Genomic DNA, 25,472 nt, shown 5'->3' with positions numbered 1-25,472 from the left:
GTGTTCAGGAAGTGGGGACCTTCAATTCTTCCACGTGCAATGAGCGATCCAAATATTAATCGCCGCTTCTTCAGAGCCCTCAATTCTTGTTTGATATACCACCCCTTTAATATAGCTACTACTTTATTCATTTCTCTCTTTTTTTGGAATTTCTGATATTATTGTTCATATTGATCACAATCGTCTACGTGATTCATTTTTAAGGCACCGAAGAGAGTGCTTTTCGATTTTGCATATGTTGTCCCGTGACTCTTCTCAAAAACAGGTGTCCCCCCACTTCCCAAAAGCTCGCGTTACACCACTCACTTTTACAAGAGAACTAATAGGACCTGTTTCTGCTAACCGAAAGAAATCCAAAGAGGATTTTTGCTTTTACAAAAAAAAGGCGAAAAGCCAAAAGAACGTTCAGCGCCTGTTTTGCAGAGAGCTGTTTCAGAGGCAGCGTGCCCAGGGCAGTGAGAATGGCGCTTCCAAGCCCCCTCCCCTGAAACTGCACTCAACACCTCAGCATCAAGCCGCCATAGCTTCGAACCGTGTCTGTGACCATCTGTGCTTTATCTCAATTTATTTTGCGTGTCCGTTAACAAGATGTGGCCTAAGGTATCTGCAAAGTCTAAGAAAGGTTATGTTTGGGGCCTGAGAATGCTCAAAATTGTTTCTATGGGAATTAGTGGTAATTACTTTCTTTGCTTGCTGCCGTTTCAACTTGGGAAAAGTTTCATAGGAATGCTCCACTTCTGGACAGCAAGGGAAACCCGTAATTTCCTTTGTGCTCCAGTTGTTTTCCTATTCGGACTTCTAGCTGCAGAAATGCCAAACCCTCCCTCTCCCATTGTGCTTTCCTTGGAGATCATTCTGTTGTAGGAATGTGGAAATAGACCCTTGCCCTTTGTCCCATGCACGTGATTGATGAAGCTGGGACCAGACTTCATCATTCCTGACCCCTGGAATTAGTATCATCCCATTGTCCCACTTGCCTCTGACAAACTCTAATTCCGCAAGCCCCCCACCCACACGGAGCAGGTCCTCAGTAAGCTCCCGTTAACTCAGAGGAACCAGGGATATCGAGGATTAGATATTATTTACAGGGCCGGCAGCACTTAAACATTCGCCAGGGCCAGCAGAGGTGTGGTGAGTTTCTTTTGGCCATTGCAGCTATTGCGAGCAGCCGTATCTTTGGAAAATGCAAGAGTTAAACATGGATTCAGTCAAGAAGGAAGATCTGTTCCCAGGAGGGTCTCCTTTCCCCTTATAGGTGGACACAAGCTGTGAGAAGGGTTCTATTAGGGCCTCATAAAGACCAGTAGTGTGTGGTAAAGTTCTCTTGTTTACCCATGGTGGAGAAACATACGTGTCTTCTGAATGCGAGGTTTGGCTGTTTTTGGTAGATGGGAGGTAAAGGTAGTATCTGCTGGAAGTGGAAGCAGGAGTGGTGAGTGAGGATGGGCTAGTGGTGCAATAGGCAGAGTTCTAGAGGTAGGTTTACCCCGAGAGGGAGATGCACTGGGACAGTGAGACATCCGGGGTGGTGACATGGTAGCCACATATTCCTAGCAGGGTTCTGTTAAGTGACACAGGTCACTCAGCCTGGAGATTTGCTTGGACACTGAGTCATTTTGGCTCATTCGGGCATAGTAACTTGTCATTACCTCTCATTCCTCTTCTTTCACCTTTTGGGTTCTTTTGAACCCTCTGACTTTGTAGCTCTTGACCTTGGTGGTATATTAAAGTCACGTGGGACATTAAAAACTAACAGGGCGCCTGGGTGGCTCAGTCAGTGAGGTGTCTGATCTCAGCTCACGTCACGATCTCACAGTTCGTGAGTTCAAGTCCCTCATCAGGCCCTGTGCTGACAGCCCGGAGCCTGGACCCTGCTTCGGATTCTGTGTCTCCCTCTCTCTGCCCCTCCCCCAATCACACTCTGTCTCTGTCTCTGTCTCTGTCTCTGTCTCTCTCTCTCAAAAATAAATAAGCATTAACAAAATAAAAAAAAAAAAAAAGAAATGTTAGGCTTACCTGCAGAAATTCTTAATTCTTCTGGGTTGAGCCTGGGCATCAGTCTAGTTAAGACTCCCTAGGTGATTCTAATATGTATCCATGATTGCCAACAAAATAAAGATCTAAAACTCAGGAGAACCCTTCACGGTTTGATTCTGCAAGGCTGGATATACAAAGATTCTGATTAGTAAGACCCTTCCACTGGACTTTGGCAGCTTTCTTCACTAGAATGATATTGATAAGATAAAGCCGACGTTCTGTTCCTAAGCCTTGCCACAATCCTATGGGACACTCCTAACAACTAACTGAGATGCAGAAAACTCCAAACGCTGCTAGTTTATATGGTGCATCTTCATTATGTTCCCAGTGGGGAACTTCCTTTAAGGGCTCTTTAGGATTCGTGCAGCTTCTTTATGCTATGAGATGTAGGCTGTGGCTTACCAAACATGTCTAGAAAGAATCTCCCTTAGCCCAGGACGTCAACCCTTTGCTTACTCTCTGATTTTCCTGAAATGTGTTTGGGACACATTATAGAATGGGACATTCCACTCCCACATTTTTGTTTGCCACTTAAACCCTAGATTGTCATCAAGACATATCCTGATCACTAACACAGCAATAAGCACACAGTATGTTTTTTTTCCCCCTTCCTCCCTGCTGGATGGTACATAGAAAACGCACACTTGGGAATCAAGCAACCTCAGCTGTACTTCCAACACTAGCTAAATAGCTATGTGATTGTGGGACAAACTTCATTTCTTCTTGATTCACTCTTCTGTAGAACAAAGGGGATTGAAGTAAATATCTGGTTTTCAACACTACCCGCCTTTTTACAGTGAGAGTACCCTTTCCTCAAAAGCATGCTTACTATAAAAGTCAATATAGAAATCTGATTGTCAGGAAGCTGTACTGATTGTGGGGCTTTGGGAGGACCTGAAGCCCCTTGGGTTTCCTCATCTCCTCCCCTAACCTTGAAGTGATTCCACGGAATCCCCAGGATATAAAAAGGAAGGTCGAAAGTATATGCACTAATTAGTTCAGGTCTTTTCTACTGTATTATTCTCTGAGTACAAATGCACACACACATGCACATATATACACATGCACACTGAGTTTGATGTTTCAGGCTTAAGAGGTAGTAGATACAGTGAGACAGACTAGCAATGATAAAAACTTAGAAATGTTATGCATTCGTTGGTAGGGCATGGAAAGATACAGGTCTTGGGAGTGCATTGTGCCTCCTTCTAAGGACAGCCAGGCAGTGAATGGTCAATCGGGTTTGGTGACTACCAGGTACTCAGTGGTCTGGAGGGTTAACACCTTGTAGCAGGTGATATCCCATAGGTAGTGACTTCATGACCGGGAATCTGGGAACAGGGTCTTGGAGAGAGACCCGTGAGGAAGCAGGATAGAAACAACTGGCGTTACTTATTTTTGAGAAGGAGGAGGTCCATATTTATACGAAGTATTCCCTGCCTATTGGAAGTACTATCCCGTAGGTCCCCTATATTCCAGATAGGCTTATAAAAACAAGTTACACAAACAAGTCGTACATTCTTTATAACTAGAAGTGAAAAGTAGCATTTCTCTTCATTTCCCCTGGTTCTCCTGGATATCTCCATAACTCTAAATGCTTACTTGAGGGACAGCTGTTTAGCTCTCAACCAATATACTTGTCTCAAGAAAGATCTCACAGGACTTTCTTTGGCCTGAAAGAATGCTTACTCCCAATTCAGCAGGGTTCCAAAAAATAAAATATTACCTGGGGTCAGATATCCATTTTCTTAAAGCAGACATACTTTAAGGAGAAAAGCTTGCTGAATCTTATAAGTTAGTTTAATATTTCTGGGGTCCTTCTAACCCTAAATGAAGAGGCATGTAATCTCCCTTCTCTTGCTAAAAAAAAAAGAAAAGAAAAGAAAAGAAAAGGGTTTGACTTTCATGCTATGCTCTGGAAATAAAATTGAAATCCATCTTAAGACTGTTTCTTTCAGAACTTTCACATTAATCATGCTTTATCGTTTGTTTATGATATGTGCCATTTACCTGATGAAACCATTGATAACTGGTATCATTCAAATAAGTGAGGTGTTAGTCATAAGTGTCCACCACAGTGCCTGGCACCCATAAAAACAACAATTAAACAAAGCAACCGGCTTCGAGCCAACAAAAAACAGTCTCGGAGGCTTGGTTTCAGTTAGGCCTGGACTGACTGAGTTGAAGTCAGGAAAAGGCTGTCTGGCCTGCCAGGAACCAGCTAGATGGTCACTTCAAATATAATTTGAAGGGGTTTGACCTTCCGACAGCAACTCTCTCTGGTTTGTCTGCTGTACTCGGGAGCTGGAGTGTCTGGACTCTCACTGTTGAATGTTCCTGCCACATGGGGATGGCAGGGAGTGTACCATCATTTTGGTATGCTTTCTGAATAGTTGTAAATGTAGGAGGTTAATTAATGATTTCCTACTCAGGTTTTGGTAGCATGAGGCTTCCATCAGCCACAGTGGAAGTCCTGAGTGCGTTGATTTGAGTCAGGTGGGTGTTGCTGGTGAGGGGTGATGAATAAGATACATGGGAACGCTGGGTAGGGCAGAAGGCAAACTTAGGCTAACTCCATGCTAATTCCTAGTGATTGCTTTGCCTCTTAGTCTTCATAATTCATTGAAGGAGATTGTTGTGCTTAATGTTTGGGAAGATACCAAAAAAACAAAAAAATGGCAGAGATGACTCCTTCCCTCATATAGTGTATAATTTAGATGAGGAGATAAAACATACATGAAATGATTGGTTATGCACTGGTGCATTTTTAAGCATGAAGATAATGGTTGGTGCCATTTTGGCTTAATAGTGGTATCAGCAGAATTTTTAGTGAAATGAGATCATAATTTTATCTTGCACTGTGAGAGCTCCCTATTAATATGGAGATTGGGGTAGCTGACTAGGAGAGTCTTATTTTCTTTGTGGAAAAGATGAAGATGGTTGTATCCATGTGCTATTTCTTTGCAAAACAATAATGCAGAGTGAGGTCTTACCCAAACTCAAAACATGGGCCTATCTGTTCTTCTGACTTCACCTCTCATATGAGCTCATAAGAAAGAGAAGGGTCAGATCTTGACCACAGCCTCTGTGAATCTACATTTATCATCATGTAGATAATAGCTGCACAAAATGTTTTTAGCATTTAAAGAGTAGTAGCAACAGCATGACCTGGAAGCTGGAAGTTCATAGAAATGCAAATGATCACCCTTCGAATCCTCAACCCTCTAGAAGATGTTTCCCAGGAACTTGTGTTTTAACAAGACTCTTAGATTCTTATACAAGCTAAGGAAGACTGAAGAAATATTGTCATAGAAAATAGAGTTGACTGACAACAGAGCTCATTTTTTTTTTTGTAGATAAATTTCTAAAAATTCAATTGGACAATCTTTGCCCCTTAATAGGAATGTTTAATCCCTTTATATTTAATGTAATAACTAATTTGTTATAAAATATATATGTGTATGCCAGGAGCTTTTGTGAATTGTCTTTTCCCCCCATTATCACTCTCTCCTTACCTCTGGCATTTTAATTACACATTTTAAACCTTTCTCCTGTGCCTCGGTGTCTCTCATGTTCTAAATTAGTCAACTTTCACAGAGAATCAGAACCAATGCAATATGCATAGATATATGGACACATTTGTTTCAAGAAATTGGCTCATCCAATTATGGAGCCTGGCAAGTCCAATATCTGCAGAGTAAACCAGCCAGCATGCTGGAGACCCAAGGAAGAGCACTGACATCGTAGTTCAAGTCTGAAAGCCATCCACCAGCAGAATTCCTTCTTGCTGAGGGGAGGTCAGTCTTTGCCTTCCTTAACTGATTGAATGGGGCCCAGTGATGTAATGTCAGGCAAACTGCTTTATTCAAAGTTCTGTAATTTAAATGTTATTCTCATCTGCAAAAAACCACCCTCTTATAAACATCCAGAATAATGCTTGATCAAATATCTGGGCGGGATGGCCTGGCCATTTTTACCCATAAGATTATCTATCACATATTTCTTTCTGTATTTTCCATACAGAAAGATGGAAGTGGATTTTCTACTTCCCTATTTTCCTTCACTAATCCACATAGCTGCTGAGTCCCAACTGCTGTTAAATTGCAGTTTATGTGTTGGGTATTTAATTTCAAGTATTTTATTTTTCTACTCCATAATTTTCATTTAATTCTTTCTAAAATACCAGTAGAAAACCAGAGAGGTAAAAATTTTCCATCTTTAACTTACGTTTTATCGATAATATATTCATGTTGGGCTATATTTGAGTTATATTTTCTTAATTTGTCACATTAATCATATCCTTAAACGTTCAAGTATAATAACTTTAATAACAGTAGTATTTGTGGGTCTGTTTATATTACCTGTTTTTTTCCTCTTGGTTCTTTTCCTTGATAGGACCATAATTTTTGATTGAATGCTATATATTCTATATGAAAGACTGTGGAGGCACTCTCTTCCTTTGAGGGGGCTTACCCTCTCTTTTCATATGTATTCAGGGAAGAAGTTGATCACTTTGATTCAGTTACCAACTGAACAGATTTGAGGCTGGGTTGAAGTCTGGAAAGTTACATATACTTCTGGTTAGCTCCTCAACCGTGGTATGGCTCCCAGGAGTCCCTCCTGAGCATAGAGTATTGACTTGGGCTTCTCCTTGTCAGGCTGTATTCTCCTATTTTTGTCTCTTCAACTCTGTGAGTAGGCCAAAACTCCTCTGATTTTCTGTGATTTCCTGCCTCGCTTCTTGTCCTTAGCAATTTCAGGATTTAGCATATGCCTATGGGAGAAAATGAGGTATCTAATGTGCTTCTCTATGCTTTCCTTCTCTTCAGGATTCTGTTACTTCAAGTTTTGGATACTTTGGCCAATCAATCTCCCAACCTCCCCTTTGCTCTCAATTTTTTTTCCCCCTTTTTTGTCTGCACCCTTGTGAGATTTCCAGAAACTTTGTTTCTCTGCTTATCAGCTACAGCTCTCTGGATAGATTGTTAGCCTCTAATTCCAAGCCAAAAACTAGCAATTGCCTTGAGGGGAAAAGCTGTTTGAAGAACATCATCTGAGCTCTCCGTGGTTCCCTTTTCTTGACTCTGCTTGATCTTGGCCCTTCAATTCCTGGTTGCTTCAGTCATTTTCCAATGCCTTCAGTCAGACAGCTGTTGTTATTGCTGTTTTTCTTTACATTTTATCTGAGTTTTCTATTTGTTCTTCCCAGAATAATTGGTCTAGTGCAAACTACTTTATCTTAACTAGAAGTAAAAGTCTAACATATGTTCTTGAAAATATCACTCAACATATCTTTGTCTATTTCTTGGTCAATACCTGAAAAAAATAATAGTATCTTGCCTTCATCTTCCCACACTACAGCCCATTCAAGATAATTTGTAATGTGTTTGGTAAACTTTAGAAATGAGAGCAAAATCATTACCCTGAGATAGGCATTAGAAACCCTGATATTTGGGGAAAATAATAACTTCCAATAAGATTCTATATGTGCAAGTATCATTTGCCCTTATAATAAAGACAATATTTTTTATTTTAATATACTAAGGTTTTCTCATCTTCCCTTGGGGAATATTTTGCATCAAGAAATTTGATGTTAAATCTGAATGTGTTTGAGGTCTGATTGCACCTAGACCAGCACCTGCAAATTCTACAATTTATTTTTCATCAGTCTTGTTTATAGTTCCTACATTTCACTTCAGGCATTTTTGAGGCAAATTGGTAGCTAGATTTTTTGATATTGAGTTCGCATAAAGATTTTTGTTTGCCAATATCATCTTTCCTGAATTTCACTCTCTGTTAGTTTGTAGAACATCCCAATCTTGTCCAATGTTTTAGAAGGACGTTTGTGTCTTTTTGCTTACAATCCCCTGCTGTTTCATTATTTGTATCCCTAAAAGACCCTGGGGAAGTGAGTACCAAGTACAGGAATAGAATGCAGGTTTTCTTACTTCTACCCCCGAACCCTAAATCAGAAAACCAAAGGCCAGATCCCAGATCGATTGCTTTCTTTTTTATTCCTTGCATTAGGATAACCTCCATAAGAAGTGACTTACTTCCTCACAAGCCATTACTCTTCTATTTTGATCCAACTATGGGTATGTTGCACATGGTCTTTGTGATTCTTCTGAGCCTGTAAATATGATCCTAAAAAAAAAAGTCAGTTTTTTCTCATCACCTCTCCTGTTCCTTTTATCTACTGCCATAGACAGATAGAAGAACAATTGTATTATATTAATTATATACCGGTATAAGTGGTAAACTGTTACAGATATTTATTACCATACAAATTAGCCAAAGTTGGCTCCTTAGTGAATGGAAACAGAAAGAAACCAATTCCCTTTACTTTATGCTTGGTCATTTCTATAGCAGCCGATGCAATCATACTATTATTACCAATTCTTTATGTAAATCTACCCATCTGAAATGGGCTCCAGGGCTTGTAATGTGATTCACAAGGAAATCATAACATCATGGCAACTCTACAGCAAATTGAGGAAATTAAAAATGGTTTCTGAAATCACAGAAGGAGCAGAAGTAAGACAGCTAAAGGAAAGCTCAGAAAGGAGAATGAGTTAGGAATTATTCTCCAGCAATCATTGCTGTAGAAAACCCCTATGCAATGACTGTTTTGATGTGGAGTGGAGGGTAAATGGCAGGAGAAGGAGTATCTGGGGGCTAACTCTCTTGACTGTGTAAGTTGTTCAATTTACATGGCATCAGCATACTATTTCTTTAAAACTATCCCAACAAAATAGTTTTCTTGAAATTCAATAAAATATTTAATAGGATAGTTTTTGAATATTTATTGAAATGGTATTATTTCAATAAAACTAAAGCAACAAAGTAAAGAATGAGGCGTTCTATCTTAGTAACCAAACAACATTGTTTTCTTACCTGATAGAAATGGTGAGTTAATTGTGACCCTCAATTGTGATAGGTAACTTCAAGTCATGTAGGTATTTCTACCCTTCTAGGGTTCTAAGGAGGACCCCTCACAAAAGAAAGGTGATCACAGAGTGACAGAAGCCACACTGAGAAACAAGGAAAACTTTATTAATTCTGTGTTTGTCCATCCTGTAGACGGAAGCCTCTTTGTGTGCTGCTCTGGGGAACCCCTAACCTGGGTTGGGGAAATGGACTCATGACTTAACACTGGACTTGCCAGTTACTGATCCATTTAATGTGAATATTTCACGTTCAAGAAACATGGAGAATAATATATGAAACTAAAAGGCCTCTAAGGAAGGAAGATGCTCTGACTTTTGCCACCTCTCTCCTCTGTGAGTTTGGGCATGTTACTTGAATTTCCCGAGTCTTGGTTTCACCTTCCAATCAATAGGAATAATAACCCTTAGTTAAGAGATTAAATGAGACAGTGAATGTCAGGTGCTTAGCACATAGTAGTTACTCAGTAAATGGCAGGAATTTTTATTGACTCAATTTTTCACAATTTTATAAATAAAAGTAAATAGTAAGAGGGAATATGAAACTTTTTAAAGCCGTATTCAAGGCTGGAGGCAGGGAAGAAGGGAAAAATGGCTTATTTATTAATTATTTGTTTAATTATTTGTTTTTAAGTTTATCTATTTATTTGGAGAGAGAGAGAGAGGGAGAGAGAACAAGCACAGGAGGGGCAAAAAAGACAGGGAGAGAGAGAATCCCAAGCAGGCTCTGCTGATAGCATGGAACCCGACATGGGGCTTAATCCCATGAACTGTGAGATCATGACCTGAGCCAAAATCAAGAGTCTGACACTTAACTGACTGAGACACCCAGACACCCCTGAAAAATCACTTTTTTAGTATTTGAAAAAAGATATAAAATGAAACACTAATGATAAGAGGAAGCATTAGTTACCTTGACACTTGCTTTAAATGCTCTTGACCCAGTTTGGTGAAGCTTCATTACACACTGGGATAGCACTGAGTCACATTCTCTCTCCTGGAAGAGTTTGGTGATTGGACTTTACACAATCACTGAACACCACGATATGGAGTTCTCAGGGGTCTGTGAACAAGTTTTCAGGTTCAATAGCGAGTTGAGATCATCCAAGATGCCCTGACTCCAAACAATCTCAAAAATTCTTCAGCACCATTTTATGTCTTTCAGAACCTCACAAACAAAATTCCTAACTCTGTAATGTACTCATGTACTTTGTAATAAAAAAATGAAATTTCATGTTAAGTTTATCACTTTGCATTGAAAATGATCTCAGGAGTTAACATATACCAGTCCATGCCTTTTTCTATCCATAGCAATATACATTCCTCAGTAGCCTGGATAATGATGACATTGTACATTTTTTCTTTCTTTCTTGAAATTTATTTGGTATTTTTCATAGTTGTTGTAACAGTTGCTTATTGAAAGATAAGTACCAGTTGAGAGGGAGTCATTTGCTAATGTCTAGTCTAATGGGACTCTGAGAAGACAAAGGCTTTGAATTGCCTGTTACTCTTTTTTCAGCCTATATTAGGTTTCTATTGCTGCCATAACCAATTACCACAAACTTAGTAGCTTAAAACACTACAACTTTATTACCTTACATTTCTGGAGGTCAGAAGCCCAATCCAGGTCTCATTGGGGGTAAAATCAAGGTGTCTGAAGGTCTGTGCTCCTTCTGGAAGGTCTAAGGGAGAATTTGTTTTCTCGCCTTTTCCAGCTTATGGAGGTTGCATTCCTTCACTTGCAGCTTTTTTGCTCCCAATCTTAAAAGCTAGCAATGTCTCATCTCTATTACCCTATTGTTCTTTGATCACAGCTGGGAAAGGTTCTCTGTTGTTAAAAAACCCCATGTGATTAGACTGGACACACATGGATAGTCTCATCAGTTCTCCCCATCTCAAGATACTTAACTGAATCACACCCACAAGGTTCTTTTTGCCAGGTAAGATAATCTTATCCATAGGTTCCTAGAATTAGAATGTGAACATCTCTGTGTGTGGAGTGGTGGTGGTGGTGGTAATTCTGCCTACCTTCAAAGAAAAAATGGAATTATAATTTTGGCAAAAATTGCACAGTGAATTTCTAAGTGTTGTCTTTCCTAGAGAGGGTTTAGAGGTGGCTTATTTGAGAAAACAAGAGAGTAGGTCCTTGGTTGAGTGTTGTGGATAGAGCTCAGCCTTTATGCACCATGCCCTTCTATTACATGGTGGGAAGTGAGGCTCTCCTTCACAATCAAGACATTATCAAGGACACTGAATTGCCCCCAAGGATTTTGGAAAGAGTGAGAGAGTGTGAATGATATGGGAAAGTACCAAGGAGTGGGGTCTTACCTGAGACAGTCCCTGGACAGTCTAGACAGGTAAGGAAAGCTAGGCAGTCTCAGAGATGGTCTTTCTTGAGAGAGATGGGTTTGCCAGAAAGGATGAATATCTTGCTTCTGGCAATCTCATCATGATGAGAAAAGAAACAGGACAGTGTAGCTTTGATTGGATTAAAGAAATGTAGGCAGCTGCAGAAGCTCCAGAGATGGGTAGGGATGGTAACCCCCCACCCCCCACCACAACAGGCAGTATGGCCATGTGTGGTGGTGCCAGAGTGGCTGAGTGTCTCAGGGAGGCTGATGCAATGGGACCCTTCTCAGACCTTGAGCACATCTGGGCCTAGAGGTTACTGTTCTCTTCATGAAAGTCAAATGTGTAGTGTGTTCCGGGATTTGTCCTGTGCTCCTTTGCACAGCACAAATTCTCAGGCTGCAGATGAAGAAGTTAACTAGCAGAGTAGAGCTAGGAGTGAGGAAAGGGGAAGCTCAAGGGGTGATGGGGTTGCCGGTGTGGTTTAGGGCCAGTTCACAGCCCTTTGCTGTGACAGACACTGTTTCCAGGGGCCTGTGGCATATGAGCAGAATCCCAAGGGAGGAAACAGATCAGTAATGACAGTTATGAAGATGATCCAACTACAAACAGGGCAGGGAAGATGGAAGCAGACGTTGCACTTCTTCTTGGAAAAGTGGAGGCAGATTTGAGTCAAAGAGGTCTTTACTGGCTGCTGGTATCTACTGAACTATCTGCCCAAATAATCAGTATTAAACCAGTGAATGGAGAGTCCAGGAAGCTTCTGAGAAAGTGGAAGCAGAGGGGCTGTGACTTTGGTGAAGGAGTGACTTTGTTAAGCAGTGCCCTGGGGTGTTGGATGGTGAGCCGCAGGTTCAGCAAAACCCACAAGGGAATTGAAAGAGAGAAGTTTCTTACCCACAGGTCCTAGAGGAGCTACATAGTATGCCTCCAGGGACCACAGTGGGAGGCCAAGGCAGGGTGCAGGCAGAGAGCAAGGCAGGACCTGAGGTTCACGCCTTTGTGAGGGTCCCGGAATAGAGTGCTTTGGGGTTCCCAGGCTAAGGCTTATCTGGTCTATTCAAACCAAAAGGAGCTTCATGGGGGTCTTATCTAAGGGATGCACAAGAGGAAGGCCCTGGGAGGTGGGGGAGACTATCACCAGCGTGGTGTGAGGATTCACATCAGGAATTTGTATTTATCTGTGACTCTGAGAGCTATTGTCTAGGGCACGTGCTTGCATGAGCGGCTTGTATCAGTCCAGGGCCCCCGCAGACCACTTGGCCACACCAAATGGATGCCAAGGCAGCAGCATTATGGAGAGTAGTTTAGTTAAACTCTCAACACAAAGGCTAATGAAAGGGACTTGAATTTGTCATCATCGAAAGGGTCATAATTTGTGCCTTGGGGAAATGCACGATAGCAGACATGCCATTGTCATTGTTTTATTGTTTGTAGTCCTCACAATTCATGGAGTAGCTGCTTCATTGCAGGTACTGTGATAAAGTACATAGACTTTGAATTCAAATAGCCTGGGTTCAAATCCCATTATTGCCACTTACTAATAATATGACATTGAGTAACCAGTCCTAACCTGACTTTCCTCATCCAAAGAATAGGAATAATGTGATATTTTGTAGAGTTGTCATGACTAAATGAGCAGATATATTTAAAATGGTCAGTGCAATGCCTGGCTCTTCACACTAAAAAATCCTGGCTTCTAGTTTTTTAAATGTGATTCAGTAGGTAAATATTTTATGAATTTACTCTCATTAGAATATTATCAGATGTGAGGCACCTGGGTGGCTCAGTCAGTTAAGCATCTGACTTTTGATTTCCGCTCTGGTAGTGATCTCACAGTTTGTGAGTTTGAGCCCCATACGGAGCTCTGTGCTGACAGTGCAGAGCCTGCTTGGGATTCTCTCTCTCCCTCTCTTTCTGCCCCTCCCCTGCTCACAGTCTCTCTCTCTCAAAATAAATAGATAAACTGAAAAAAAAAAAAAAAAGAATATTATCATACGTGAGTATCTTGGGATGAATAAGTTTATCAGACCAGTTCTTATCTGCCATAGCTCTGATAACAGGGAGCATAAGAAGGAAATTTGATAATGGGTAGGAGAAGGGATCCCAAGTAGGGAACACTAATGATATGCCTCATGATGGGCCCTGGAGATCCCGGGGGCTATATTTTTGAGGCATTGAATGCTTTGAGGTACAGAATAGTCTAAGTGTACTAATCATACAATAGAGATCACTACCTATACCTCAGCAATATAACAGAATTCCGGTTTCCAAGGTGTTGAATCTAATTGTGTTTGCTACTGAAATAAAAAAGAATCCCAGCTGAGGACTTCCATTAAATAGCTCTACAATGTCTGGCATCTTCAGCTTTAAGATAAAAGTGTAGGGCAGAAAGATCTCTAATGTTCCTTCTGTGTCTGACATTCCAGGACTCCAAAATAATGCTAGGGCCAATATTATGTATTTCTTTTTATAGGAGTTCTCTTTGCCTGGGGAGAGCAAGACCATATGCCAAAAACATTGTGCAAGTCAGGTCAATTAAGAAGGATTGCTCCTCCAGCCTCGGGTTTGCTTCAGCAAATCTTTAGAGCTGGCTCTTTATTTATAACTCTGTAGAGGACCAAAACAACCCTGCATCTGACTAGGGTGTGGAGAAGCAAAACATAGTTCAGATGCATTCCTAAATCATGAATTTTTCTCATTGACGTATATGCCATCACAGTGCAGCTGCGTGTCATAGATTTTTAGGGCTTGATTATAAACGGCCTTCGACAGACATCCCTGGGAGAATGGCGAAGAAGTGGTCCCTGTGACACAGCTGATCCTTCCCTTCCACGGAACTGAGGCTGATGATCTTAAGGGCAGCTATCAGCACCAGTCCTAGAGCCTAAGGAATAATGTAGGTTGCTTAGGGACTGAACATTCCTCATTTCTCAATGTCAAAAAATGCTAAGACTTGTGGCCAGACCTTCATAGCATTCAGGTGTCATTATATCCTGTTTATTGAGATGCTCGATATTAGACTGTCCCCCTACACTGGTGTTCCAATACCCTCGGATACTGGTCTTTTGCTTCTGGAACCTTCCAATGGGCTCTACAATCATCGGTTCAGCTACTACAAGGGTCTTATAATTCACTCTCCTCTCTCCCCACAACGCACTCCAAATTTAAACTGAAAAGTTACTTATAGCTCCCAGGACTAGGGTAAGTGCTTCTCTTAAATGGACTTGTAATAGCTTGTCCTCACACCTTTTGCAATACTTCTGTATGCTAACTTTTCCCTTTATAGAATAAGCTTCTTGAGGATAGGAACTGAAGCTGATTCTAATTGTATCCCTGGCATTTAGAACAAATTCCAGAACTTATTAGAGACAAAATATATTGTGGGATGATTGAGTGCCTACATCTCGTCTCAGGTACTAAACATTAAAACACATGGAGAGGGGTGCCTGGGTGGCTCGGTCAGTTAAGCATCCAACTTTTGATCTTGGCTCAGGTCACGATCTCATGGTTTGTGGGTTTGAGCCCTGTGTGGGGCTCTGCTGCTGACAGCACAGAGCCTGCTTGGGATTTTGTCTCTCCCTCTCTCTACCCCTCCCCCACTCGCTCTCTTTCTGTCTCTCTCTCTCTCTCTCTCTCTCGCTCTCAAAAATAAATAAATAAACCTTAAAAAATAAATAAAAACAGCACATGGAGAAGGTGGCACAATTGGCTGGCGCATAGTGACTCCTATCCCTATCCAACTTTTCAGACATGGCAGACGGTACCACTATCTCTCAGGTCTCACGAACGAAACCTCGGAGTCATCATGATTCATCTCTTTGCTTTGTGTATATACTTCATGCAGCTGGTTTTTCCTCTTTAACTTCTTGCATATTATGTGAAGACAAACACATATTTTTAGAAAGTCTGCAACGTTCATTTAGACCTTTTCCTCAAGTGGAAATGTGGGACTAAGTGTTTACATTGCAATTAGTCCTCTCTAACAAAGACATTTACCTATTTAATGGGTGACTAATTTTTGGTGCTTTGTATTAGGGTAACTGTATGATATACATTCTAAACTAGGATTGCTCTGGGAGTGAACGAGGGCCCTATTAATTGCCCAGGTTGGTGGATAAACTTGGACTCTACAGGGCACAGTGAGACATATGGTCACTCTATTTATAGATGAAGATGCTGCTGAACTGGCACCAATAAACATGCCTCGGGACGGTCCTTCCACAGCTGTGACGTATATGCGATGAGACAGTTACATCTCCTTACCAGGATATTCTTGTAGCTGAAAAAAACGGTGTGGGCAAAGTTGATTTCTGCCTGGGTCTTAACTTATAAAGGTGATCGGGTGATGGCACAGAGAGGCTAATGCTATTGAAAGATTTTCATTGCTTACAGTTTCCAAGTGGAGGGGACATGCCATGTCATGCAGGGCCACATGGGAAAGTACCAGGTTTGATCAGGAGTCAGATGTAGGATCCAGGGGAAAGGATAGCCCAGAGCCTTTCTTGTGCTTTCCATGGGAGGGGCAGGGCAGAGCAGGGCAGGGCCAATGGCTTAGGATTGGCTGGGTTGAATGATATCCATAGGCTTTCGGCTATAAGGGTGGTGTTTAGTTACCTTGTACCTGGGTCTGGGTGATTTAGAGCAGAGGGAGTATTGGTTTGGTGAGTGAGCATTAATCAAGAGAGGTGGCTGGGGTATGGGCTCAGAACTGGCTGGAGAGTCTCTAATATGATTTTTGTGCCCCTGCAAAAGCTGGATCACAGGGGAGATGTAAACAGCTTTGGCCCCTAGTTCAGCTTGTGATTAATGGATACCAACTAGACAGATACAGAATCTGAGAAAACACAGTCGGATCACAGGCAGTTGCTTGAAAGTAGGGTGCACTTCTGGAAATGGAATATAGATTGCCTCTGAGAAACCCACTGCTCCATAGAGACTGAACCAGCAAACTTCATGTCCTGAGCTTGAAGCTCCAGTCTATGCAGTCAGCTGGCCCGTTGTCAGCATAGAAATAATGGCCCTGCGTGCTTGAGGACCCAGAAGAAAAGGGCAGAGTTGAGGGTAAGCTGAAGATACATCTTTGAAATCAATGGTTTGAAGATTCTTCATGAAGATGTAAACATTAAACACATTTTACTGCCTATCGAGGGAAACTGTGGCTTGTTGACTTTATTTTAGGAACAATGTGAATGTGAAGTTCTTCTGGTTTTATATCTGAGAGATGGCCCGATGTACAGATCATCTAAACTCAGTGCTGTCCAAGGGTGTGATGAGGAAATGGTGAGTCCATCGAGGGGAGCAAAGAGGCTGCAACTCCACATGCTTTCATGTGATCCTGACCTGAAGGCTGTGGGGATGTTTGTTCTACAGCTGGGAAGGCTGCGAGGGGTCCAGCAAATGTCCTGGGTGCCGCAGCTCCTGAGACACAGACATGATCATAGAATGCCAGGTTTGTCTGACTTTTCTCGACTCAGCTGGGAGCTCCGATAGGAGGGAAAAGCAAAGATCTTTGCTGCCTAAGCTGGCTCTCTCTGGGCTTAAACCAGCGTTTAAAACATGTGCCCAGTTTCCTAGAATGGGAGGCCCTGACTTCTCTTGTCCCAGCGGTGAGCAGGCTTTTGCATGCCTCCCAGCACGTTGCCATTTATGGATTTGGGCAAAATAACAGAATTGCAAAGCTCAGACTCCCAGACTTCTTTTTTTCTTTTTCTTCCACACTGAGCTTCCTGTTTCTATGGCAATGAATAGGATGTTTTGCACTAAGAAACACTTTAAATGCCACTGGGGGAAGGTAAGAACCGCGCATAGCTCTCTACAGAGCAGAGAGGTGAAATGAATGAGATGTTAAGAAAAACTGAGTGAAATCAGGACAGAAAGGAAGTGGAAAAGCTGGAGTAGAGGTGGGAGAAGGGAGGAGGGAGGTTCAGAGACATCTGCTTGGAAGTAAAAATCAAGCAGAGCAACATGGCAGGGGAAAACCAGGACCTGCCGACCGGCACTCCTGTGGACAGCAGCGTCCTTGAGCACTTGGAAAGAGCACGTTCACTTCATGAGAACCACAGGGGTTGTGGGGGGTGGGGTGGTTCATACAGTCTTCACCTGGAAGCAAGGGGCAGGAATCGGGGGGCAATTCTAGACACCCTCACTACACAGGACCCACTAGAAGGTGGCTTTGGGCATAACCTCCAAGGTGAGGAGGCTCCAACATTACACCCTGCAATTGCTTGTTGTGTACACGAGCCCATAGGCTGCCACTGGAATCCAACTCTCTCACCTTTGAGGTTAGAACCAGGATTTCCAATCAATGGCCAATGCCTGTGGAGGAGCTATGGAAGCCTCCAGTCTTCGGTTCCTTTACTGCCTTCTCTCACTACTGGGTGGGACTGCCCACATAGGCTCACAAGAAGGCAGATGTTTATAATATCAAATACAAGGGATACAAAAGAGAATCTCAAAAAGTCAAGGGGCCATCGAAAAGTTTCTTTTCCTCCTTCCCCGGTCCATGTCTCCCCAGTGAATGCACAAAAATGTATGAGCAAATCAGCATTTAGGAAAGAAATACCTTAGAGTAGCTTAAAAGTCAACCTGGTAGAACTATGAGTGGTATATCAAGTAGTTCTCACTTTTGGTTTTACTAATTCCTCCACTAGAGCCAAGCCAAATCAAATCAAACTCCATCTAGCTTGAAGTTCCTGTTATATAAGGTTTTAAGAGCTATAAGCTAGAATTAAAGGCACAGTAATAAGAAGAGCCAATCAAGGGCAGCCTCAAAATAGCCTGGTCCCTGTGGAAGGCCAAGGCAGATGTATTTGTCCAGCTGCTTGAAGGAGAAGGCCCCGAGGCCTCTCGCTCACTCGCCAGAGGCCTATAAAAGGCTCACCTACAGCTGCTTGTGAAATTGGTTCCTTGTAAATGAAAGTCAACCAGGAGTCATATGAGCCAATGGCAGCTGGACAGAGAGGTCTGGGGTGCCAAACGGAGCCGGAAATGGCCAACTGCCAGGGTAAACAACTGGGGGCAGAAGCTGAGGTGAGTGTCTATCCCAGGATAGCTCAGCGAGGTGTTGCTTTCCAAGGGCTTGGCCAGGACAACCTGGCTTATTTTCAGTTAATCTGGGTATGCTGTAATTTACTATGGGAGCCTTACATTTGCATGTCTACTTTAAGGGACCCTAATAAGTACACATAATAAAATGTTAATTTATGCCTTCTGCTAGGATCGGAATTGAGTGTGGCTTGATGCAACTGCAAAACAGAACAAATCTGGAAATTCTGGCAGGCAGAAGAGGAGGGTGGAAGGAGCACGTGCTCCTTTGAGCTGTGGAAAGGAAGCTGAGAGGAGACTAGAAACTTCCTGGCATCAAGTTCCCTTCAGAACCCCAGAGGGGACTTCCCACAATGCTGGGCCCAGTTTCCCCAGCACAGCCTAGGGATAGCCTCTTTGTCTTGATAGCCCCAAACTCAACACTACAATAGGGAACAGACTAGGACCTTAGTAACTATTTGGGGAAGTGATTAATAATACTGTGAATGTACTGAGGGCAAACTCTTCCTCCCATGTTTTGGGAATTGTCAGGTCTTGCTTAGCTCTCTAAGAACCCCACACTCATCTCCACATTAAAGGAAAAAGCCAGCACACATGTGATCTTCTGGGTTATTCTAAGTAGAAAATCTCTATAGGTCTTTGAATTCTTCCGACCCCAGCACGGTGCACAACATCTCAGGCAGTCTTGTGTAAATGCCTCTTCCCTGTTCAGCTTTGCCCAGACCACCTTATGCTGATGCTGCGCCCGTGGCTGACAATCTATGTGTCCTAAACTGGCCCTGTTACAGGAATAAGACAAAAATTTCCTATATTTATATATAAATTTTTTTCATTTTTACTGACACCAAGTAGGATTGAAATACACCAGCAGACTTCTGGCCAGTCATTGTAAACACTTTTCAGAGTCCCTGCCAAGGCCATGATGTAACTACATTTCTATAGGAATCATCCTCCTCTCCACAAGATCAACTCAGGTAACCATTTATTCACTGAGTACCCTCCACTTTGATCATGGATTCCATCAGAGCACCTACTGACCCAAGGTGCACAATCATATTCTTTCTCGTAGGAATTATCTGAAATTGGCTCAGACATGCATTTGGGAGCCAAGGTGGTCATCTGCAGAGAGAAACAGAACAAGCCGGTCTGTGGGGGAAAAGAAAATTGCAAATATACAGAGGATAGCAGAGTGAAAAGAGGCCTGGATACACTTCCTTCTATTGGGTTCTGAAGATGACTTTGCATCTTTATAAAAAATTCCTATTTAATGATTAGGCTGACTTCTCTGGCTTTATGATACTTTTAACCAAAAGGACTTTGAAAAGACACTGAGTTTCACTGTAGGCATCTGTGGCTCCAATCCAATCTGCATGCCTAAACTTACCCTTTGTCAGCAGGCTTCAACTCTACTCAAAGTCACGACATGGTTCCCAACTGCCTATGTCACTATGACCATGACCCTTCATCTAGCTCTCAGGGCACTCTCTACACTGTCCTACCCACCCATCCAGAAAGATTTCCTCCTGCCACTGCCACATGTAGCTTTGCGTGGGTCTGATAACTTTCTTCACAGTTCTCTGAACCCAGTCCTCTGGTTTCCTTTCTCTGTTTCTGCTACGATTGCTCCCCAGCTTAGAATGGTTTTCCTTTTCTTCTTGGTCATACAAAACTGGACACTAGACTTTTTTTTTAAGTGAAAATGGGATGGTTCCTTTTCTACTTGCTGACTTAAAGAAACAGAAACTATCACCATGAAAAAAAATGGTTATTGGTGAGACCCAGTACCTATAGGCACTGGGCTCTTGTGTGCCTGATACAGCATATGCAGCCCCACTAATATTTGTATTTATGGTAGTTAGAGAATTTCCCAACTAAAAAATAAATATCTAAACTCCTGAGGAAATGAATGAGCTAAAGGAGTGTTTGCTTCAGTCCTTGGCTCATCCGGACAGCCAGATTCTCTTCACTAGAGGAAGACTTGAGGAGTATCCAGCCTAAATGGAAGTTAACTGGGCAACGACCGTGTTCTTCTGGGAGTAAAGGGCAGAAAAGGTTTGGGGATGAGTACACAGTATATAATGATACTTCATCTAACTTCTTTCTCCATTTGAGGTCAACACATGACATCATGAAATGAAAGCAAAGGTAATGGGAGGAAAGGTCAACAAATGGCTGTTTAGTCATCTGATTAGAATATAACCAGGAGATGCTGGAGATGCCATGTTCTCTTGCTGAGGGGGTGGTATGTAAGGGGAAACACTTTCACATAAAACAGGACTGAGGATCGAGTGTTTTAGGACCTATGGGACTGTGCTGTGAAATATTTTACATATTTATGACAAGGAGCCTGAGGAAGCCATTTCTGAATTTCTGAATTTATGCAGAAGAAACCCACTCTGTGTCACAGGCATATTTAAGTCAAGTGTTGTGATCCACTTGAAATTACTGGGTGTCGGCTGGGTGTACTGTGTAGCCCTGGGCCCTACTTCTTATGTTCTATATGGTTGCTTCATCATATTATTTCTCTTTTATAGGACAAATTCTTTGGTAATATCTGCAGGAATGGCAAAAAAAAGGAGACTATTTTTATTATGAGATAGAGCTGTGTTCTACATATGCAACATAAGGAATCGTAATAATTTCTTTAATGGCCACACATATGGAAAAGGTCTCTCACTGCTTTACACTCTCCACTGGATTTCTCCTCTATTCCTTCTGGCTTCCTGTTATTCTCTGCCAAAAAAAAATGTTTTTCTGTCAGTCTTTGAAACCGTTTTAATTTTACTTTGGAGTGGGCTCCAATTTGTTAAAGTGTGGGGTTGGACACTGATACAAATAGTCACAAGTTTTGAAATTTGAAATAGAGCCCTATTAGGAATAAATGCAGTGAGATTATTGTTTAAAGCATCCTACCGGAACAAAGGCTTTTTGGAGGCGGAAGACCCTTATACCACTGGAAATTTATAGCAATTTCCAAAATGCATTTATGAGTTGCATCCTGCCAAGATGCCGAGGGCACTGTGGATGAGCAACGACAAACTTTGTGGACTCAGAGTAAATTGGCTTTACTAGACCTTCTCTAGAACACAACCAAAGGGAGAGTATTGGGTTCTACTGTGGAAAAGGAAAGACTTCCTAAAGAAATGAAATGTTAAATTTTCTACTTATGTTCCAGGCCAAAGGTTGAGTGAGTAACTTAGTGGGGAATCCAGAGAGGACTCTGGATTCCTCATCCACACATCACTTAGTGCTCTCTGTCTGTGGGTCTCTTAATATCTTTAAATGAAAGAACAGAATTCTAATGTTTGTTTTTTTTTTTTTTAATTAGATGATGAAAGACTGTGGCCTTCTGACATGGCATCTGAAGAGGAGATCTGTCAAAGACCCAGTGCTGCATAAGGGGATAAAATGAGAAACCCACCAGGAAAGAAAGCAGCAATACTGAGTGAAAGGCTTCTGATGTGCTCTTGTATTTAATGCAATGCTTCTCCTTCTCTTGGTCCCTGGTTCCACACAGGATGCTCCAGAGGTGGCCCTCCTTGTGGATAGATCATGGCATGTGTGTCCCTCAAGCAAATGGGCCTATAGTGGTGAGTGGACAAAGCAGCCATGGTTGAGGAAATGGCCTGGTTTGTGAGTGTAGAGAGGAGGCTTGTAGGAACTGCTCTCATTCTTCCAAGTAATGACGTTGGAAAACCAATTCTGGAGCAAGGGGGCAGTAGCTGATAAAAATCATTGAGGAGAAGGTGGCCTAGAAGATTCCAAATCCCAGTCCTCACACACCCCCTAGTGTAGAACATAGGGTAGTTCCCTGGATACTGGGTTGGAGCTGAAAATACGTCAGCCGTTCTTGATCACCTCCCTTGATGAATAGGAGATATTGAGGGGAAATAAATTAGAAACAAAGTCAAGCAATGAGCTAAATTTGCAACTGACAATCACAGGTGGCAAAGTAATAATTGTGTTAAAAAGCAAGCCATTTTTATACACTCAGAGCTACAGTGTGAAGAAAGTAGGCAGACTTCCATTGTTTAGACCTGAGCTTTTCAAACTTTAGTGTGCATGTGGATCATCCAAGGATCTTGTTAAAATATAGATTTTGATTCAGTAGTTCTGGGGGAGGGGCCTCGATTCCGCATCTCTAACAAGCTCCTGAGTGGTCTAGAGGATGCTGGTCCACAGACAACACTTTGAAGGCACTTAAGTAGCACAGGGCACTGACTGATCCCTTCCACCAGGCCTGTTTGGTAGTTTTCTGGAGTTCTGCTGGGGCGGCAATCTCTATCACCCCTCTGCCAGCCTTTCTAGTGCACCATGTAATGGCTTCCTCATTCATCTGATCACCTTGTAAATTTGTCAGCTTCAAGATAACTATATTTTATTTTCTGAACTTAAGTAGTATTTACCAATAGCATTTATTGTTTGTAATGTTAATTACTACATATTACTTTGTGACTTCATGATTCATGAGTTTGTTTTCCCGACACAGTTGTCTGCTCATAAGAATAGGATCTGTCTTCTATCACTTCATTTTTTCCATGGGGTCTTGCACAGGGAAGGGCCTATATGAGACAATTACAGAATCAGTTGATTGGTTTTCTACTGTAGGCTCTGATTTGAAAACATTTCGGATCTCTTTCCAAAGAGTGGAGTTTGATTCTAAGGTGGCGGAATGAAGAAACTTTGGAAAGGCGCTGGCTCGCTGAGGGAAGCAGAAAGAGGATGCCCAAGGAGAATTTGGACATCTTCCAGTATTCAAGAAAAATGTATCCTGTACTTTAAAACTTTACCCAAGGGTTTCCTTAGAGTTAGGTGTCTTGAGTTCTGCTTAGGTCTGTACTTAAAATCACTCTATGTAACAATGTTCAGACATCCTGAGTAGAGTGAAAAACAGAAAGTAGATTTGCTGACAGTACACAGGACACACAAAAGAGGGAAAAAAATCAGTCTGTGCTTTGAAGCAATAAAAGATGAAATTTTCGGGGCACCTGGATGGCTCAGTTGGTTAAGCATCCAACTCTAGATTTTGGCTCAGGTCATGATCTCACGGTTGTGAGACTGAGCCCCTTGTCAGGCTCAGAGCTGAGCATAGAGCCTGCTTAGGATTCTCTCTCTCTCTCCCTCTGCCCCTCTCCTGCTCTCTCTCTCTTTCAAAAAAATGAATAAAAATAAAAATTATAAAAAGATGAGATTTTCAAGTCAAGGAAACAATATTGTATAAATAAAGTGAAGAACCCCTCTCTATTTTCACTGTGAAAGATCAGAGAGGAGTAATAATGCCATAGACTTGAATGTGCCACCCTCTGTCGCTTGGGAATATATTAAATTCCTTCACCTACCATTGGGCTGGGTGTTTTTCGGACAGACATGTCTCTTACTTACAAGGGTAGATCATGCTGGAATGGGCAACAGGTCCCTGGACATACGCAATCATCTACCTGCATTTATTGCCTAAAGGTTCTTCAATTCCATCTGTATTGGCTAGAAAAGATGACTTCTGAGCTCTCTAACAAATATGAGAGTCTATGACTTCTTATTAATAATTAATAATAATAATTAATGTCTACACATGTTATATATTATTAATAATTATAATAGTTATCCATAATTAATACTTTGTGCAATAGACTCTCAGAACCTAAAGACAACTTAAAAGCTGGTAGAGCTAAAGTATGTTTTCTTTTCTAAATAAGGGCTATCCTTTGACGCCCTAAGAGTTATAAAAACAAATACAAGCTTTTCTCAAACACCTTCAGCAAAAAGGAACTCCCCATGTTCCAAAACAACAATTTTTGTTGTACAGTATTTTTTTTGTCATTAGAAAAATAATCCTTCATCACTGTAATAATTTTAGAAAACAAGAAAGAAAAGCATGAAATAAAAATCCAAAATATCTATAGTACTATCACATGATAACCACTATTAACATTTTGATCTATGTACCCAGATGTATGTGTGTGTATGTGTGTGCGTGTGTGTGCATGTGTATACTTTTATTTTGAAAAAAAATCATTCCATCCATATTTTGGAACCAGATTTTATCATCCTTTGTCATTAAGTATTTTTCCATAACACCACTTTCAAAGGCTGAATAAGCACATTTCATTGTTTTAAATAGCTATAATTATTAGAATTTTTTTTCTTCTATCAAGCCGAAACTTACCTCTTTGTAATTTATACGCATTGGTCCTTTCTCTGCCTTCCAGAATTGCATGCAATAAAAAGTGTAATCCTTTCTTTCCAGGTCAGCACTTCAAATATGTGACCACTGCTTACAGGTCTCTCCGAATCTTAGTTTTGGGTTTTCATCGGTTGCAGGTGTTCAGACATCTTTCATGGTTCTCAGACTCCACGATCATGATAGCTCTCCTGTGGATTAATTTCAGCTTGCCATTTTCCCCAGAACAGGATACAAAATTCCAAGGAAGAGGAAAGCTATGCCCTCCTTTTTTGGTGGAATTTTGAATTTATTTATGTGGCCAACATACTAAACATTTTTTGAAATCTTGGCTCATTACTGATCCGCTTCCAGGTCTTGCTGTCACACCTGCTTGCTGCTTAGCCTATCACGATCTCCACCACGCCTGCTACGTCTTCTAATGATGCATTCAGCGCTCTTATCTTGAATGCATAATGGTTTGTAGATGCTTTCATTAATGCAACAAATAATCATCGAGGACTTGTATGCCAGGAACTGCTGTGGGCACTAGGGATACAATGGTGAATGAGATAGATGTATTCTCACCCTCAACAAATTTATAATCTGCAAAAAGGAAAGAGGACAAGATGCTACAGGAGCACATGGACATGTTACATGGTCCAAAGTTTGGGTAAGACCTTGCTAAAAAATACAATTTAGGCAAAGGCCTGAAAGAATGAGATTCATTTTTGTGAGATTCAGCCTATTGTCTGAGGCTGTTGAGACAACTCCAGGCCTCAATTCAATCATGTCTTTCATTTTTCTTTGTGAATGGTAGAATGGCATCCACATTATGGTATGAAATGTAGAGAATGAATGATTTTATGAATCCTTGCTTAAGTCACGTACATGCCTAAAGCCTCTGAAAACGTATCCTGGACAAGTGTGGGCACAACATT

At 41.6% G+C, this 25,472-nt stretch overlaps 1 long non-coding RNA gene across 1 annotated transcript; it reads right to left on the bottom strand.

Annotated features, from left to right (window-relative positions):
• Positions 1-8,024: 8,024 nt before the first annotated feature.
• On the bottom strand, positions 8,025-24,821 carry LOC109499934. The gene is made up of 3 exons (XR_002742487.2): positions 24,538-24,821; positions 9,892-10,041; positions 8,025-8,178 (listed from the first exon to the last, which is right to left on the bottom strand). It is a non-coding gene; the product is annotated as an uncharacterized LOC109499934 (long non-coding RNA).
• Between the last annotated feature and the right edge of the window lie 651 nt (positions 24,822-25,472).

This window comes from Felis catus, chromosome B2 (assembly GCF_018350175.1).
Source record: "Felis catus isolate Fca126 chromosome B2, F.catus_Fca126_mat1.0, whole genome shotgun sequence".
Classification (NCBI taxonomy): domain Eukaryota; kingdom Metazoa; phylum Chordata; class Mammalia; order Carnivora; family Felidae; genus Felis; species Felis catus.
This window is presented reverse-complemented; position numbering and strand designations above follow the sequence as displayed.